General features: G+C 41.2%; 1 non-coding gene across 1 annotated transcript; it reads left to right on the top strand.

Annotated features, from left to right (window-relative positions):
- The first annotated feature begins 13,487 nt into the window (after window positions 1-13,487).
- Window positions 13,488-13,594, top strand: LOC141583398 (U6 spliceosomal RNA). The gene has a single exon (XR_012516049.1). It is a non-coding gene; the product is annotated as a U6 spliceosomal RNA (small nuclear RNA).
- Window positions 13,595-17,987: the final 4,393 nt, after the last annotated feature.

Raw genomic sequence — 17,987 nt, 5'->3', positions numbered from 1 at the left:
TAAATTCCAGTTCAAATTTTATTAATTATGCCCCTTGTTCTTCCATGTCTTTCCAACATAGGATTAGGAAGACTTTCTTTATAAGATTAGACTCAGGGAATTAGTACCCAATGTTGAAATTGGCTCTCAGGAAAGCTTCCAGAGAGGAAGGCTCCTAGTTGGAGACAGATAATCCTCATTTTTATTATTGTACACCGTTGCTTCCCTGAAAGTAAAGGAGAATCCTTGGGGATCATGATCTATTTCTCTTCACTTTTTCTGATTTCCCTTCCCATGGTCAGGATTTTTTTTTTTTTTTTTTTTTTTGTAATTAAGTTCTGAAGTGCATGTGCAGATCTTGCAGGATTGATGCATAGGTAAACACATGTCATGGTGGTTTGCTGCCTGCATCCACCCATCACCTACATGAGGCACTTCTCCCAATGTTCTTGTGCTGTGTTTTTCAGCTCCATGAAGTCATTTATGTTCTTCTCTAAGCTGATTATTCTAGTTAGCATTTCATCTAACCTTTTTTCAAGGTTTTTAGCTTCTTTGCATTAGGTTAGAACATGTTCCTTTATCTCAGAGAAGTTTGTTATTACACATCTTCTGAAGCCTGCTTCTGTCAATTCATCAAATTCATTCTCCATCCGGTTTTGTTCCCTTGCTGGTTAGGAGTTGTGATCCCTTGGAGGAGGAGAGTCGTTCTGGTCTGCGGCGATTTCATTTTTTGTGTATTTTTTTCTTCCAATCTTTGTGGACTTTTCTAAGTTTGGTCTTTGAAGTTGGTGACTTTTGGATGGGATCTCTGAGTGGATATTCTTTCTGTTGATGTTGAAGCTATGTCTTTCTCTCTCTTTCTGTTTTTTTTTTTTTTTTTTGTTTGTTTTTTTTTTTTGTTTTTCTTCTAACAGGCCTCTCTGCTATAGGACTACTTGAGGTCCACTGGAGACTATGTTTGCCTGGGAATCATCTGTGGGGCTGCAGAATAGCGAGGATTGCTGCCTGTTCCTTTCTCTGGTAGCTTCATCCTAGAAGGGTACCCACCAGATATCAGCCAGAGCTCTCCTCTATGAGGTATCCTTTTGGATATATTGGGGTCAGTGAGCCACTTGAGGAGTCAGTCTCTCCCTTATCTGAGCTCAAGTGTGCTGGGAGCTTCATTGCTCCGTTGAAAGCTGCTGGGCAGGGACGTTTAAGTCTGCTGTAGTATAAGTCACAGCTACCCCTTTCCCAGGTGCTCTGTCCCTGGAAGATAGGGTTTATTTATAAGTCTCTGATGTGCTGCTGCCTTTTTGTCAGAGGTGTCCTGCTCAGCAAGGAGGGAGCCTAGTCGCAATCTGCCTGTAGAGGCACTGCTGAGCTGCTGTGGGCTCAGTCCAGATGCTGTGTAAACTTTGCTTTTGTTTACACAGGTAAGGTTAGAACTGCCTTGGCATTGACGGATGCCCTTCCCCTCACCGAGCTCCATCATCGCGGGTTGAGCTCAAACTGTTCTGCTGACTGTAAAACTGTCATGCCAGTGTGCTTCAGTTGGCTGGTCTTTGTTGTGGGACACCTGCCACTCAAGGTCACTTGGCTCCCTGCCTTCAGCTCCCCTTTTGTTCTGGGGAGTGGGAGGCTCTGTCTTGCAGGCGTTCCAGGTGCCAGCCAAAATGGCCACTGAGATTTGTGCTGAAAACTCATGGCACTGGCTGAAGTGGACTCTTAGATTCATACTGGTCAGCCACAGCGCTTGTTGGCCCAGCTAAAATCTCCTGGTGTGGGATATAAAAACCATGGGAGAAGTGCAGTATCTGAACTGAAGTGCAGGAGTGGCTTTAGAAGTTCCCCAATGGCCTCTGTTGGGTAGGAGGGACATCCTCCAGCCAGTTGCACTTCCCAGGTGAGTCAGTGCTCCACCCTGCCTCACTTTGCCCCCCTTAGGCTATGCTCACTGTTCAAGCAGTTCTATTGAGGTGAACCTGGTACTTCGATTGGAAATGCCGAGGTCACTTGCCTTCTGCATTGCGTTCACTGGGAACTGTGCTCCAGAGCAGTTCCTATTCTGCCATCTTGGCAGAAGTATGGAAGCTTCTAAAGAAGCTTTAAGTGCTAGTAAATATAGATTAAATGAATGAATGATAGATAAGCAAAAGAATTCGAGAAAGAAGGTAGAAGGGAAAAGGAAGCAGAGCCAGAAGAAAATGGAGGAGACCAGTGTGGGGGGGAGGAGAAGAGAGAGAACTAATGGCTGTAATAATTTTATTTAAAAAACATTATCTACAATAATTAGTATCACCCAATAGAAATGTGTTATTTAAGGGGAACACTCAACCCATCAACAATGAAAAGCAGCTAGGACACTGAAATTGATATTCCATATCATCAACTAAGTCAAATATATTTTATTAATAATATTTGATTGATTGATAAGAGAAGTAGCTTTTCTGTTTAGATTTTGAGAGATAATAAAAACAAATGCCAGTGTTTGCTATCCTTTCAAGCCATGTCCTCATATGTTTTAATTTTAGTGGGATAAGGGAAAAATGACTGTGGATAGTGACATTCCTCATTACTGTGACAACAGTCTCTCAAAGTTCTCACAGCACAATAATATAGTTTTAAAGACTCATTTATCAAATACTTTCACCCGATATTGAGAAAATATTTAAGGAGAATGAAACCAACTGGTGACTCTATTCTCATCATTTTTTAAGAATTTTTTTAAATTTTACTTTAAGTGCATAGTGTATCTGGCATTTCTCCTCATGTTATCCTTCCGCACCCTCCACTCCCTCCCCACCGCCCACTGTCCCTCTCCTAACCCCCACAACTGCCCCCAGTGTGTGATGCTTTTCTCCCTGAGTTCACGTGTTCTCATTGTTCCACACCCACCTATGAGTGAGAACATGTGGTGTTTGGCTTTCTGTTCTTGTGTCAGTTTCCTGAGAATGATGGTTTCCAGATTCATCTAAGTTCCTATGAAGGACATGAACTCATCGTTTTTTATGGCTGCTTACTATTCCATGGTGTATATGTACCATATTTTCTTTGTCCAGTGCATCATTGATGGGGATTTGGGTTGGTTCCAGGTCTTTGCTATTGTAAACAGAACTGCAATGAACGTATGTGTGCATGTGTCTTTATAGTAGAACAATTTATAGTTCTTTAGGTATATACCCAATAATGGGATTGCTGGGTAAAATGGAATTTCTATTTCTAGATCCTTGAGAAATCGCCAGACTGCCTTCAACATTGGTTGAACTAATTTACACTCCCCCAACTGTGTAACAGTGTTCCTATTTGTCCACATTCTCTCCAGCGTCTGTTGTCTCTAGATTTTTTTGATGATCGCCATTCTAACTGGCATGAGATGATATCTCAATGTGGTTTTAGTTTGCATTTCTGAAATGACCACTGATGATGAGCATTTTTTCATATGTTTGTTGGCTTCATATATGTCTTCTTTTGAGAAGTGTCTATTCATATTCTTTTCCCACTTTTACATGCGGTTGTTTGTTTTTTTCTTGTTTATCTATTTTAGGTCCTTGTAGATTCTGGATATTAGCCCTTTGTCAGATGGGTAGATCACAAACATTTTTTCCCATTCTCTTGGTTGCTGATTTGCTCTAATGGTGATTTCTTTTGCTGTACAGAAGCTGTGGAGGTTAATTAGATCACATTTGTCTATCTTGGCTTTTATTGCTATTTGCTATTGCTTTTGGTGTTTTAGTTAGGAAGTCCATGCCTATGCCTATGTCCTGTATGGTTTTGCCTACATTTTCTTCTAGAGTTTTTATGGTGTTAAGTTTTATGTTTAAATCTTTGATCCATGTAGAGTTAACTTTAGTGTAAGGTGACAGGTAGGGGTCCAGTTTCTGCTTTCAGCATATTGCTAGCCAGTTTTCCCGACACCATTTATTAAACGTGGAGTCCTTTCCTCATTGGTTGTTTTGCCAGATTTGTCAAAGATCAGATGGTTGTAGATGTGTGGTGTTTCTTCTGGGGTCTCTGTTCTGTTCCATTGGTCTATGTCTCTGTTTTGGTACCAGTACCGTGCTGTTTTGATTACTATAGCCTTGTGTTATGGTTTGAAGTCTGGCAATGTGATGTCCCTGGCTTTGTTCTTTCTGCTTAGAATTGTCTTGGCTATGTGCGATCTCTTGTGATTCTATATGAAGTATAAAGTGCTTTTTTTTTCAGTTCTGTGAAGAAGTTCATTGGTAGCTTGATGGGGATAGCATGGAATCTATAATTACTTTGGGCAGTATGGCCATTTTCATGATACTGATTCTTCCTAACCCTGAGCATGGAATATTTCTCCATCTGTTTGTGTCCTCTGTTATTTTGTTGAGCAGTGGTTTGTAGTTCTCCTTGAAGAGGTCCTTTACATACTTAGTTGTATTCCTTGGTATTTTATTCTCTTTGTAGCAGTTGTGAATGGGAGTTTACTCTTAATTTGGCTCTCTGTTTGTCTGTTGGTTAATAGGAATGCCTGTGACTTCTACACAATTATTTTGTATCCTGAGACTTTGCTGAAGTTGCTTATCAGTTTCAGAAGATTTTGGGACTGAGACGATGGTCTTCTAAATATACAATCATGTCATCTGCAAATAGAGACACTATGACTTCCTTATTTCATAATCGATTACCCTGTATTTATTTTTCTTGGCTGATTACTCTGGCTAGAACATCCAATAATATGTTGAATAGGAGTGGTGAGAGAGGGCTTCCTTGTCCAGTGCCTGATTTCAAAGGAATTCTTCCAGCTTTTGCCCGTTCAGTATGATATTGAACTGAACAAGTTGTAGACTTGTCATACATAGCTTTTATCATTTTATGATAAATTCCGTCAGTACCTAGTTTATTGAGAGTTTTTAGCATGAAGCGCTGTTGAATTTTATCAAAGACCTTCTCTGCATCTATTGAGATAATCGTGATTTTTGACTTTGGTTCCTTTATGTGATGGACTACATTTATGGATTTGCATATGTTCAACCAGTCTTGCATTCCTAGGGTGAAGCCTACTTGGTCGTGACGGATAAGCTTCTAGATGTGCTGTTGCAGTCAGTTTGCCAGTATTTTATTGAAGATTTTTTCATCGATATTCATCATGGAGATTGGGCTGAAGTTTTCTTTTTTAGTTGAGTCTCTGCCCGGTTTTGGTATCAGGAAGATGTTGGTCTCACAAAATGAGTTAGGGAGGAGTCTCTCTCTTCGTATTGATTGATAGTTTCAGAAGGAATGAAACCAGCTTCTTTTTGTATTTCTGGTAGAATTCATCTGTGAACCCTCTGGACCTGGCCTTTTTTTGGTTGGTAGGCTATTGATTCCTGCCTCTACTTCAGCCCTTGTTATTGGTCTACTCAGGGTTTCAACTTCCTCCTGGTTTCGTCTTCGTAGAGTACAAGTGTCAAGGAATTTATTCATTTCGTCCAGATTTACTGGTTTATATGCATAGAGTTATTTGTAGTAATCTCTGATTGTAGTTTGTATTTCTGTGGAGTCGGTGATGATATCCCCTTTATCGTTTTCTATTGCATCTATTTCATTCTTCTCCCTTTTCTTTTTTATTAATCTGGCTAGGGCTCTGTCTATTTTGTTGATCTCTTCAAAAAATCTGCTCCTGGACTTATTGATTTTATGAAGGGCTTTTTGTGTCTCTGTCTCCTTCAGATCTGTTCTGATCTTAGTTAATTCTTGTCTTCTGCTAGCTTTTGAGATTTTTTTGACCTTTCTCCTCTAGATCTTTCAATTTTTACGATAGAGTGTCAATTTTCAATCTCTCCTTGCTTCTCTAGTTGGCATTTATTACTATAAATTGCCTTCTCGACACTGCTTTAAAAGTGTCCCGGCGATTCTGGCACGTTGTGTCTTTGTTCTCATTTGTTTCAAAGAACATCTATATTTCTACCTTCATTTCATTGTTTATCCAGTCAACATTCAGGAGCCAGTTATTCTATTTTCATGAAGTTCTGCAGTTCTGAGTTAGTTTCTTAATTCTGAGTTCTAATTTGATTGCATATAATCTGAGAGATTGTTTTTTATGATTTCCTTTGTTTTGCAATTTGCTTAGGAGTGATTTATTTCAAATTATGTGGTCAGTTTTAGAGTAGGTGCTGTGTGGTGCTGATCAGAATGTATATTCTATGGATTTGGGTTGGATATTTCTGTAGATGTCTATTAGGTCTGCTTGGTCCAGATCTGAATTCAAGTCCTGGACCTCCTTCTTAATTTTCTGTCTCAATGATATGTCTAACAGTGACAATGGACTGTTAAAGTCTCCCACTATTATTATGTGGGAGTCTAAGTGTCTTTGTAGGTCATTAAGGACTTCCTTTATGTACCTCGGTGCTACCCTGGTGCTCCTGTATTGACTGCATAAATATTTGGGATCGTTAGCTCTTCTTGTTGCATTGATCCTTTTACCTTTATGTAATGCCCTTCTTTGTGTCTTTTGATCTTTGTTGTTTTAAAGTCCATTTTATCAGAGACTAGGATTGCAGCTCCTGCTTTTTATTTGCTCTCAATTTGCTTGACACGTCTTTCTGCATCCCTTTATTTTTAGCCTACATTTGTCCTTACACAAGTGATGAGTTTCCTGAATACAGCACACTGATGGGTTTTGACATTTTATACAATCAAATGGTCTATGTCTTTTAATTGGGTCATTTAGTCCACTTACATTTAAGGATAATTTTGTTATGTGTGAATTGGATACTGCCATTTTGATGCTAGCAGGCTGTTTTGTCCTTTAGTTGACACATTGTCTTCATTGTGTCGATGGTCTTTACCATTTGGTACATTTTTGGAGTGGCTGTTACTGATTGCTCCTTTCCTTGATTAGTGCTCCTTTCAGGAGCTCTCATAAGGCAGGCCTGGTGGTGAGAAAATCTCTCAGTAATTGCTTGTCCATAAAGGATTTTCTTTCTCCTTCGAATGTGAAACTTAGTTTGGCTGGATATCAAATTCTAGGTTAACAGTTCTTTTCTCTAAGGATGTTGAATATTGGCCCCCACTCTCTTCTGGCTTGTAGGTTTTGTGTGGAGAGATCCACTGTGAGTCTGGTGGGATTCCCTTTGTGGATAACCTGACTTTCTCTTTTGCTGCCCTTAGCATTTTTTCCTTCATTTCAACCCTGGTGAATCTGACGATTATGTGTCTTGGGGTTGCTCTTCTTGAGGTATATCTTTGTGGTGTTCTCCATACTTCCTGGACTTGAATAGTGGCCTGCCTTGCTGGGTTGGGGAAGTTCTCCTGGATAATATCCTGAAGAGTGTTTTCCAGCTTGCATTCATTCTTTCTGTACATTGAGGTACGCCTATCAAATGTAGATTAGGTCTTTTCACATAATCCCATATTTCTTGGAGGCTTTGTTCATTTCTTTTCACTCTTTCCTCTCTATTCTTGCCTTCTTATTTTACTTCATTGCATTGATTTTCAATCTCTGATATTTTTTCTTCTGCTTGGTCAGTTTTGCTTTTGAAACTTTTGTATGCTTCATGAAGTTGTCGTGCTGTGTTTTTCAGCTCCATCAAGTCGTTTCTATTCTTCTCTAATCTATTTATTCTAATCAGTATATCATCTAACCTTTTTTCTAGGTTCTTAGTTTCTTTGCATTGGGTTAGCACGCGTTCTTTTAGCTCTGAGAAGTTTGTTATTACCCACCTTCTGAAGCCGATTTCTGTCAATTCATCAGATTCATTCTCCATCTATCTTTGATCCTTAGCTGGTGAGGAGTTATGATCCCTTGGATGAGAAGAAGTCTTCTGGTTTTTGGTGTTTTCTTCCTTTTTGCGCTGGTTTCTTCCCATCTTAGTGGCTTTATCTACCTGTGGTCTTTGTACTTGGTGACTTTCAGGTGGGGTCTCTAAATGGATGCCATTTTTATAGATGTTGAAGCTATTTCTTTCCACTTAGTTTTCCTACTAACAGTCAGGCCCCTCTGCTGCAGGATCACTGGAGGTGCTGTCAAGATCCCACGCACCTGGAGATCACCCGTGGGGTTGCAGAACAGCAAGGGTTGCTGCCAGTTTCTGCCTCCGCTATCCTCATACCAGAATGGTACCCACCAGATGTTGGCCTGAGCTTTCCTTTATGAGGTGTCTTTTTGTGTATATGGGGCTCAGAGAATTGCTTGAGGAGACATTCTGTCCCTTATAAGAGCTCAAGTGCTGTGCTGGGAGTTCTGCTGTTTCGTGCAGAGCTGCAGGGCTGGTACCATTAACTCTGCTGCAGCTGAACTCATAACCTGCTGTTTTCCCAGGTGCTCTGTCCTAGGAAGGTCAGCCTTATTTATAAGTTCCTGCCATGCTGCTGCCTTTTTTCATGGATGCCCTGCCTGGCACAAAGTAGTCTACATCGATAGTGGCAGACTTCCTTGGTATTGGGGGATGCCCTTCCCCCCACGGAGTTAGGCCATCCCAGTTCCAGCTTCGCTTGTTGTGAAACTCTTAATCCAGAGTGTTTCAGATTTCTTGTCTCGTGAGTGTGGTACCCATCAAGCCAGATCACATCACCTGGTTTCCTGTCTCAGCCCCCTCCCTTTCAGTTGAATGGACAGATCTGTCTCCCAGGCATTCCAGGCAGCAGTTGAAATGGCCACCCAAACTTTTGTGAGTTTCTTTGTCCTGATGCATCCCTGGCTGAAACTGCTGAAATGAAAACTCATGACGCTTTTATGCTCAGGAATCTCCTTGTCTGTTGGCAGTGAAAACTTCTTTGGAAATGTAGTGAGCACTCACTCTCTGTGCTGTTCTTGCCTGGAACTACATTCTGAAGATGTTCCTATTCAGCCATCCTGGATCTTCCTTAATCTTATGATTTCTAAGAAAAACTCTATCAGTCGTATCTTATTTATTATTAATATTTTGAATTAAAAGCTTCTTTTGTATGATGTGTTTACACCACAGACGTAATGGTGATTTTCTGGAGGATCACTAGAACTAGCATCAGACAACATAGGGAAAATTCTTCACAATATACTATATACATCTGTGTGTATTACACACATGTACATATAAATACACACACACACACACATATATATATATACACCTATATACTATATACTATACACACACACACACACACACACACACACACTCACACGTTTATTTTGAAACAGAGTCTCACACAGTCTGTCGCCCAGGTTGGAGTGCAATGGCATGATCTCAGCTCACAGCAACCTCCACCTCCTGGTTCACATGATTCTCCTACCTAAACCTTTTGAGTAGCTGGGATTACAGGTGCACACCACCATTCCTGGCTAATTTTTTTTATTTTTAGTAGAGACGAAGTTTCCCTATGCTGGCCACACTGGTCTCGAACTTCTGACCTCGTGATCCACGCACCTCAGCAGCTAGGATTATAGGTGTGAGCCACTGCGCCCAGCCACATGTAGAAGTGCAGTACTACATAGAACACTGAACATTACATGCTGCTGGGATTACAGGTGTGAGCCACAGTATCCAGCTGCATATATTTTTTTATTTCTCTTTTTAAGAATCCTGATCTTAAATGAGTTCACAGTTGGATGTAGAAGTGCAATGCTTAGATGCAGATGTGTACATATAGAAGGATACAATACTTAGATGTAACAGTTATGAATAAATGTAATTCTTATAACTGACTATAACAGTATTAGAAAAGTCATATATTGATAAAACCTTCTTCAGAAAAAGGAACTTGAAAACTTAGAGGAACTGCTTCTGTTTAAATATATGCATAGCTAAGGCTCTTACAATGGTGTGGTTTATAGGATAGATATCAGAGTGTAAATCCAATTTTTAAAACGTAGTCAAATGTATTAATCTTATATTTTATGCCTATGATTATTTTGTAATTCAGAGAATAGCTTTTCCAATTCAAAAATTCTTTAAAATCCTCTAGTGATTTATTTTTCATGGTGTTTAAATCAATATTGAAACTTTCTGGAATTTACACTCTATTAGGTTTGAAGTTTTGTCCAACTTTTTTTCAGTAACATATTCACCATGGGAATTCTTTCATTATACAAATATACATCTTATGCTTTAAATTCAGAGGAAATTATGATGTTATTCTATTTTGTGCTAACTAAAATGTTGCTTTGTTGACGTAGAGTTCTCTTAGCCATAAGAAAGAAAAAGATCTCTTGCATGAAAATAGCATGTTCTGGGAAAAAAATTGCCTTGCTTAGACTGGAACTAGACACAATTCAACAGCAGAACCTGCTAAGGGAAAAAAAAAATTTAGAGGACATTGAAAGTGTGAAAGAAAAGAATGCTAATATTCTTAAGGCCATAAAATTGGATAAGGAAGAATGAAAAAAGACGGTATTTTAGGAGAGTGGACAGCTTAGCATTTTGACAACGAAGAATAAAATGGTCAGTTCTGAATTGGAGAATGTAAGACACAACTAGGAATCACTGGAAATGGAAATTCAATCATGTCCTTGTAGACTGGCTACTGCTCTACATGACTGTGACCAAAGCCAGATAGGAGAAAGCAACTTCTTTCCAGAGAACAAAACCTCAACAGGTTTATTTACAGGAGACAATGAATTCTCATACATCTAACCTGAAAGAGAACAGCAAGATTCTTTCTGAACAACTGTAATGCTTATTGTAAAAATTAACAGCCTAAAAATTCAGCTCCATCACACAAGATAAACTGTGAAAGAAAAGACAGGACAGGCTGCCATCTGTCCTGTTGGAGGAACTTAATTATTCCAGCCTGTGGGCATTGGAGAGTACAAACCGACCAGGGGCAGAAGAGTTCCCACAGCACAGCACAGCTGCTTTACCAAATCATGGCCAGACTGCTTCTGTTAGCAGGCTCCTGATCCTGTTCCTTCTTACTGAACAGGACCTCCCACCTGGTGCTTACAGCTACCCTCGAAGGTGTTCCCTGGCCAATGGAGATTTGAAATATTCCTTAGACAGAGCTCCCACAGAGAAAGGCAGGCCACCATCTTTGCTGTTTGGATGACTAGGTTCTGGCCTTAGGGCTTTGTAGAACCCAAGCTGACCAGAGGTGTAAGTGGTAGCTCAGCACAGCAGAGCCACCTTGCAAAAACATAGCCAGACCCTTGTTTAAGTCAATCCCCAACAACATTCCTAATCACTGGGTACAGCCTTTCAACAGGGTCTCTGGCTGCCTTCACTGCTGTTCTCTGGCTGACAGATGTTTCAGGCCTCCCTGAATCAGAGCTTCCAGAGAGAGGTCCAGACTGTAATCTTTGTTGCTTGGGCAACTCAGCCATTTCAACCTTGGGACTTCAGAGTGTCTGAGGCAACCAGGGGCTGAAGTGAACCCCCAGCACAGCACAACTGCTCTACAGAAACATGGCCAGACTTTTTTAAAAGCAAGTCTCTGATCTTGTTCCTCCTGACTAGACAAGACTTCTGAACTTGTTTCCAGCCACCTCTCATAGTTGTGTCCAGATTGGCAACAGGATTGTACCTCAGTGGTACAGAGGTCCCAGAGGAAGAGGCAGGCTATTATCTTTGTCTTTTTGCAGGCTTCGCTAGTGATACCTTGAGTCGCTGGAAGATATGAGGCAATTAGGTACTGGAGTGGACCCCCAGTATACCACAGCAGCCTTATGGGAAAGTGGCTGAACCGTTACGTGGGTGCTGGTTTCCATATCTCCTCGATGAGCAGGTCCTCCTGGCTTGGGTCTTTATCCAGGACCCCACTGAAACCATCAAGCCAGTAGCAACTTGGCAATTTCTTGGACAGAGCTTCACAGATCGACTGAAATCCTCTCTGCCACTGCCTCTGCAGTGGATCTGCCCTTGTTACCTTCAGAATATCAAGAAAGCAAAGACCCTAAGTGCCATATTGATAACTCTAACAAGCTGCAGTTGACCCAAGTAACAAGACAGTCCATCTCTTGTGGATACCACATACCCCCCACTGCTTATCACTGGACAGGGAACTCTGTCTTGGGCCCATAGAACAGACCCTCCATCCTGGGGTGATTACACTAAGTGATGGCTAACTCACATCTTTCTGGGGTAGAGCCCGCAGGAGACAAGCAAAATGATGGAGCAGGAAGCCAGCTGATGTGAAGCCCAGAGGGCAGGCACAGCTATCTCTCTAGGCTCTACTGGGTCTTATGAGACACTTTATCCCAGCACTTTAGGAGTGTGGATGTCAGATCAGCCACATCTCATGTGAAGATTGCCCAGCAGAGATCAGGTATGAGATTTTCCCTATTAATAAAAGGAGACTTGCTTTAAAAAGTCTGGCCACGTTTTTGTAGAGCAGCTGTGCTGTGCTGGGGCCTCACTTTTCAGAGAGTTATCTGAGGCGTGATATCTACTGGGCATTCTTGCACATGAGATGAAGCTGGTCTGACCTCAGCACTCCTTAGTCTGCTTGCCTCTCCCAGGGCTCCAGCCTGGCCACGCCTGCCTACAGGGCACTCTCAGCTGCCCACACCTTTGTTTCTGTGCCAGTGGACCATGCCTGAGCAGTGAAGAGATGCAGCAAAGCGGACCCTTCAGGCACGCAGCATCCTCTACATTGCCTCTCCATACTGAAGCTCTTTATACAAAAACGTCCTACATCACTTTGCTGGTGTGTGTTTACATGAGTGGATTTTGCTGCACTTGCCCTACTAGCACATGGGAATGTAGCACGCACTTCAACCCACACCAACTCCCATTGAAGAAAGAGCCATGGTAGGCAGAGGAACAAAATCACAACCTCTGCCAACACCTTCTCCTTGTGCTAATTCTGTGCACGAAAAGGGAATGCTAATATACGTTGAGTGGTCGTTGCTGCTTAGGGGGTCACAGAGACGGCACCCAGACATGCACAGGCCAGCACCCTGGCCTGAACCAAGACTACCTCCAGTGCAACAGCACACACAGAAGGGGTCTTCTGGCCGCCACCAAGCTGTCTTGCCTCCACCACTTCCACCACTGGGCAAATGCCAACAGGGAAGCAGGCAGGTTTGCATCTGCTAGCACTCTGCCAACACCTGCCACACTTTGCTTCCTTCAGTGCAGTAGACTCCAAACTTCGAGGAGCCAGAGAAAAAAGTTGAGACGCAATATAAGTTTCCCAGAATTAAAGCACACAGTCCAGGAATTGAGAGATGAATATTGGCCCACTGAAATCCTCCAAAACCAAAGGCAGCTGCCTGCTTCTACATTAAACCACAATCAAACCCTCCTGATCATCAAACATGATAAAAGAAAAATACCCTGTGCAAAGGTTAGCAACCTCAAAGGTTGAAGGTGAATAAGCTCATAAAGATGAGGAAGAATCAGTGCAAGAACACTGAAACTCAAGAAGTCAGCATGCCTTCTTTCCTCCAGATGATTACATCAACTGTTCAGCCCGTTCAAGTTTTCAGAACTGGCCAGAGGCTGACATGTCTGCAATGATACAAGTAGAATTCAGAATGTGGGTAGAAACAAAGTTCACTAAGTGAAAGAAGTATGTCAACATCCAATGCAAGGAGGCCAAAAATCATTGTAAAACATCGCAGGAGCTAACAGGCAATATATCCAGTATAAACAACATTACTGGTGCTCACTTTGGCAGCACATATATTAAAATTGGAATGATTCAGAGAAGATTAGCATGGCCCCTGCTCAAGGAGGACCTAAAAATTCATGAAGCATTGCATATTTGTAGAAAAAATCAATATCGTGAAAATGGCCATACTACCCAAAGTAATTTATAGATTCAATGCTGTCCCCATCAAGCTACCAATGACCTTATTCACAGAACTGGAAAAACCCACCTTAAACTTCATATGGAAGCAAAAGAGAGTGTGGATATCCAAGACAATGCTAAGCACAAAGAACAAAGCCAGAGGCATCATGCTACCCGATTTCAAACTATAATACAAAGCTACAGGAATCAAAACAGCATGGTACTGGTACTAAAACAGAGAAATAGACCAATGGAACAGAACAGAGGTCCTGGTGGCAATGCCACACATCTGCAACCATCTCATCTTTGACAAACCTGACAAACACAAGCAATGGGGAAAGGATTTCCTGTTAAATAATTGGCGTTGGGAAAACAGGCTACCAGTGTCCAGAAAGCAGAAACTGGACGTCTTCCTTTCACCTTACAGTAGAATTACCTCCAGATGGATTAAAGATCTAGACATAAGACCTAATGCCATAAAAAAATCTAGACAAAAAATAGGAAAAGCCATACAGGACATAGGTGTAGGCAAGTACTTCATGACTAAAACACCAAAAGCATTGGCAACAAAAAGGAAAATAGACAAATGGGACCTTATTAAACTCCAGAGCTTATGTACAGCAAAAGAAACCATCATTAGAGTGAGCCAGCAACCAGTAGAATGAGAAACAATTATTGCAATCTACCCATCTGACAAATGGCTGATATCCATAATCTACAAAGAAATAAAGCAGATTTACAAGGAAAAAAACAAGCAAACCCGTTCAAAAGTGGACAAAGGATATGAACAGACACTTTTGAAAAGAAGATATATATGAGGGCAATAAACATGTGAAAAAATACTCATCATCACTGGTTATTAGAGAAATCAAAATCACACTGATATATCACCTCATGCCAGTTAGAATGGTGACCATTAAAAAATCTGGAGACAACAGATACCAGAGAGCATGTGGAGAAATAGGAACAATTTTACAGTGTTGCTAGAAGTACAAACTAGTTGAACCATTGTGGGAGGCAGTGTGGCACTTGCTCAAGGGCCTGGAAATTGTAATTCCATTTGACCCAGCAATCCCATTACTGGGTATATACCCAAAGGATTATAAATCATTCTATTATAAAGAAACATGCACACGTATGTTCACAGTGGCACTGTTTACAATGGTAAAGAACTGAAAACAGCCCAAATTTCCAGAGATGATAAACTGGACAAGGAAAATGTGACACACATACACCACGGAATATTATGCAGCCACAAAAAACGATGAGTTTGTGTCCTTTGTAGGGACATGAATCAATCTGGAAACCATCATTCTCAGCAAACTGACAGAAGAACAGAAAATCCAACACTGCATGTTCTCACTCATAGGCAGGTGATGAATAATGAGAACACATGGACACAGGGAGGGGAGCATGACACACTGGGGTCTTTTTGGGGGTGGCCAACAGGGGGACACCAGGGGTTGGGGAGGTCAGGGAGGGATTACCTGAAGAGATGTATGTGACTGGATGGAGGCAGGAAACCACATTGCCATGTGTGTACCTATGCAACAATTCTGCATGATCTGCATGTGTACCCTATAACCTGAAGTATAGCTTTTAAAAAAAGAATAAACTGATGTGATAGAGCTGAAAAGCACACTACATGAATTTTATAATGCAGCCACATGGTAATTGTGTGTGATTGCCTTATAAAAATTTTTGTAATGTGTGTGGGCACCCAAGGGTGCCCTGTAAGCAGGTATGGCCAGGCTGGGGTCCTGGGAGAGGCAAGCAGACTAAGGAGTGCTGAGGTCAGACCAGCACCATCTCATGTGCAAGACCACCTAGTAGAATAGATCAAGCAAAGGTAAGAGTCTCAGAGCTTGAAAACTGGCTTTCTGAAAGAAAAGAGGCAAGAATGGGGGAAAAGAATGAAAAGGAATGAACAAAACCTTTGAGAAATAAAGGATTATGTAAAAAGGTGAAATATACGCCTTATTAATGTACCTGAAAGAGATGACAAAAATGGAACCAAATTGGAAAACATATTTCAGAATATCATTCATCAGAATTTCCCCAACTTAGCCAGACAGAACAACATTGAATTCAGGAAATCCAGAGAACCTCATATATGCCACAAGAAGAACACCTCTAAGACACATAATCATCAGGTCCTCCGAGGTCAAAATGAAATAAAAATTGTCAAAGGCAGCTAGGGAGAAAGACAAAGTCACCTACAAAAGGAATCCCTTCAGACAAACAGTGAACCACTCAGCTGAAATCCCACAAGCCAGAAGAGATATTCAACTACTTAAAGAAAAAAATTTCAACCTGGAACTTCAAGTCCAGCAAAACTAAGTGTCATAAGTGAAGGAGAAATAAGATCATTTTCAGGCAAGCAAATGCTGAGGGAATTCATTACCAGCAGATCTACCTTACAAGAGCTCCTGAAAGTAGAATTTAATATGGAAAGAAAAGATCATCACCAGCCACTACAAAAATGCACTGAATTACACAGACCAGTGAGGCTAAAAAACCAACCACATATGCAAGTCTGTGAAGTTATCAATTAGGAGCGTGATGACAGGATCAAATCCTTACATATCATTGCTAACTTTAAATGTAAATGGGCTAAATGCTCCAATTGAAAGACATAGGGCAGCAAGATAGATAAAGAGCCAAGACTCATTTGAGTATGCTGTCTTTAAGAGACCCATGTCACATGAACTCCCACACATAGGCTCAAAATGAATGGAGAAAAATCCTTCAAGTAAATGGGAAACAGAAAAAAGCAGGTGTTGCAATCCTGGTTTCTGACAAAACAGGCTATACGAATACAGATAAAAAGAGAAGGACATGGGCCCGGCGCGGTGGCTCAAGCCTGTAATTCCAGCACTTCGGGAGGCCGAGGCGGGCGGATCATGAGGTCAAGAGTACAAGCCAATCCTGGCCAACATGGTGAAACCCCATCTCTACTAAAAATAAAAAATAAAAAAAAAAAAAATTAACTGAGCGTGGTGACATGAGCCTGTAGTCCCAGCTACCTAGGAGGCTGAGGCAGGAGAATTGCTTGAACCCAGGACACAGAGGTTGCAGTGAGTTGAGATTGCACCACTGCACTCCAGTCTGGTGCCTGGCAACAGAGCGAGACTCTACCTCAGAAGGAAAAAAAAAAAAAAAAAGAGAAGGACATTACCAATGTGGCCCTGACCTTTAATAAATGTCATTATTGCTTGATACCAACCTGGGCTATCCTTATTGTTCAAACCAATAGGATAGATGATTTGCTGAGGTTTGGGAGCTTCTGCCCTCCAGAGCGTCCCAGATCTCCCAAAATTTGGTTCAGAGCTAAGGCTGATTTTGCTTTACAGCTCCTTTTATGAAGTTTTTCTCATTTCTGGTAAGGAAGACAAGTTGTTCTGCTTCCATGATGGTGGAGAGCAGGCACTTCGTTTCTTGAGTTTCAGCTTGCTTCTGGCAGGAAATGTGGGTGTGAATTTTTTCCTACTTCTAAGATGGTAGAGAACAGTCATCAGCCTGAGCCTTATTTCCAAGTAAGTGGCTAAATTAGAGATTTGTCTTAAAATTTTTCCTTAATGACTAAAAGTTAAGATTACCAACCACTTAGTTTTAATTTCTCCTTAACATTATGATACTCAGTAATCATATTTATTGTACATTTTTTTTATTTTCTTAACTTTTTTATTTATTTATGTTTGGGATTTTGTTGTTATTTCACTTTTCTTTCATCAATTATGACTATATCTTTCTGACTTGGTCAAATCCAAGGGAATATTCAAATTTTAGGAAGCAAGTCATCTGAATTGGCCAAAACTCTTGTAGCTGCCAAGTACGTATTTTCTAATTCGCAGAAATTTCTTCTTTTTTTTAACCTAGTTAAAAAAATTTTCTGTCACATTAGGCCATCTTTTACCAGCCAAGGCCAGACGGAAGGAGCACTGGTGACCTTCCAATCCTAAGATTCTGCCCTGTTCCCTACAGCAACCTGAGTTTGGTTCCTAAGTCTAGTTCTTTCTGGTTTGGTATTTGTTACTTTTAAAATATCAGCAGTTTTTCCCAGCTATGATGTCGTAGTAAGAGATTCAAAAGGATTTCCTTTAAGAGCTTCATAATTAAAAGCAGATTGGGGACAAGAGATCCAAGATAGCTGATCACTAGCAGCTCGGGATTGTAGCTCCCAGTGAAAGTGCAAAGAACGAGAGGACACCACACCGTCACATGAATTCTTGTTGCTCACGCACCAGGAGATTCCCAGTGGAGGAGCCCCACGGGTCGCTATCGCGACTCTTGTGACCGGCGAGGCGGTTTTGCCGGTGCCTCAGAGCGTCAGTTCTTGGTGCAGAGTCAGAAAAGCACCATCAATCTTA

Source organism: Saimiri boliviensis (genome assembly GCF_048565385.1).
Source record: "Saimiri boliviensis isolate mSaiBol1 chromosome 19 unlocalized genomic scaffold, mSaiBol1.pri SUPER_19_unloc_5, whole genome shotgun sequence".
Lineage (NCBI taxonomy): Eukaryota > Metazoa > Chordata > Mammalia > Primates > Cebidae > Saimiri > Saimiri boliviensis.
Note: the sequence above shows the minus strand (reverse complement) of the source record. Positions and strands in the feature narration are given on the sequence as shown.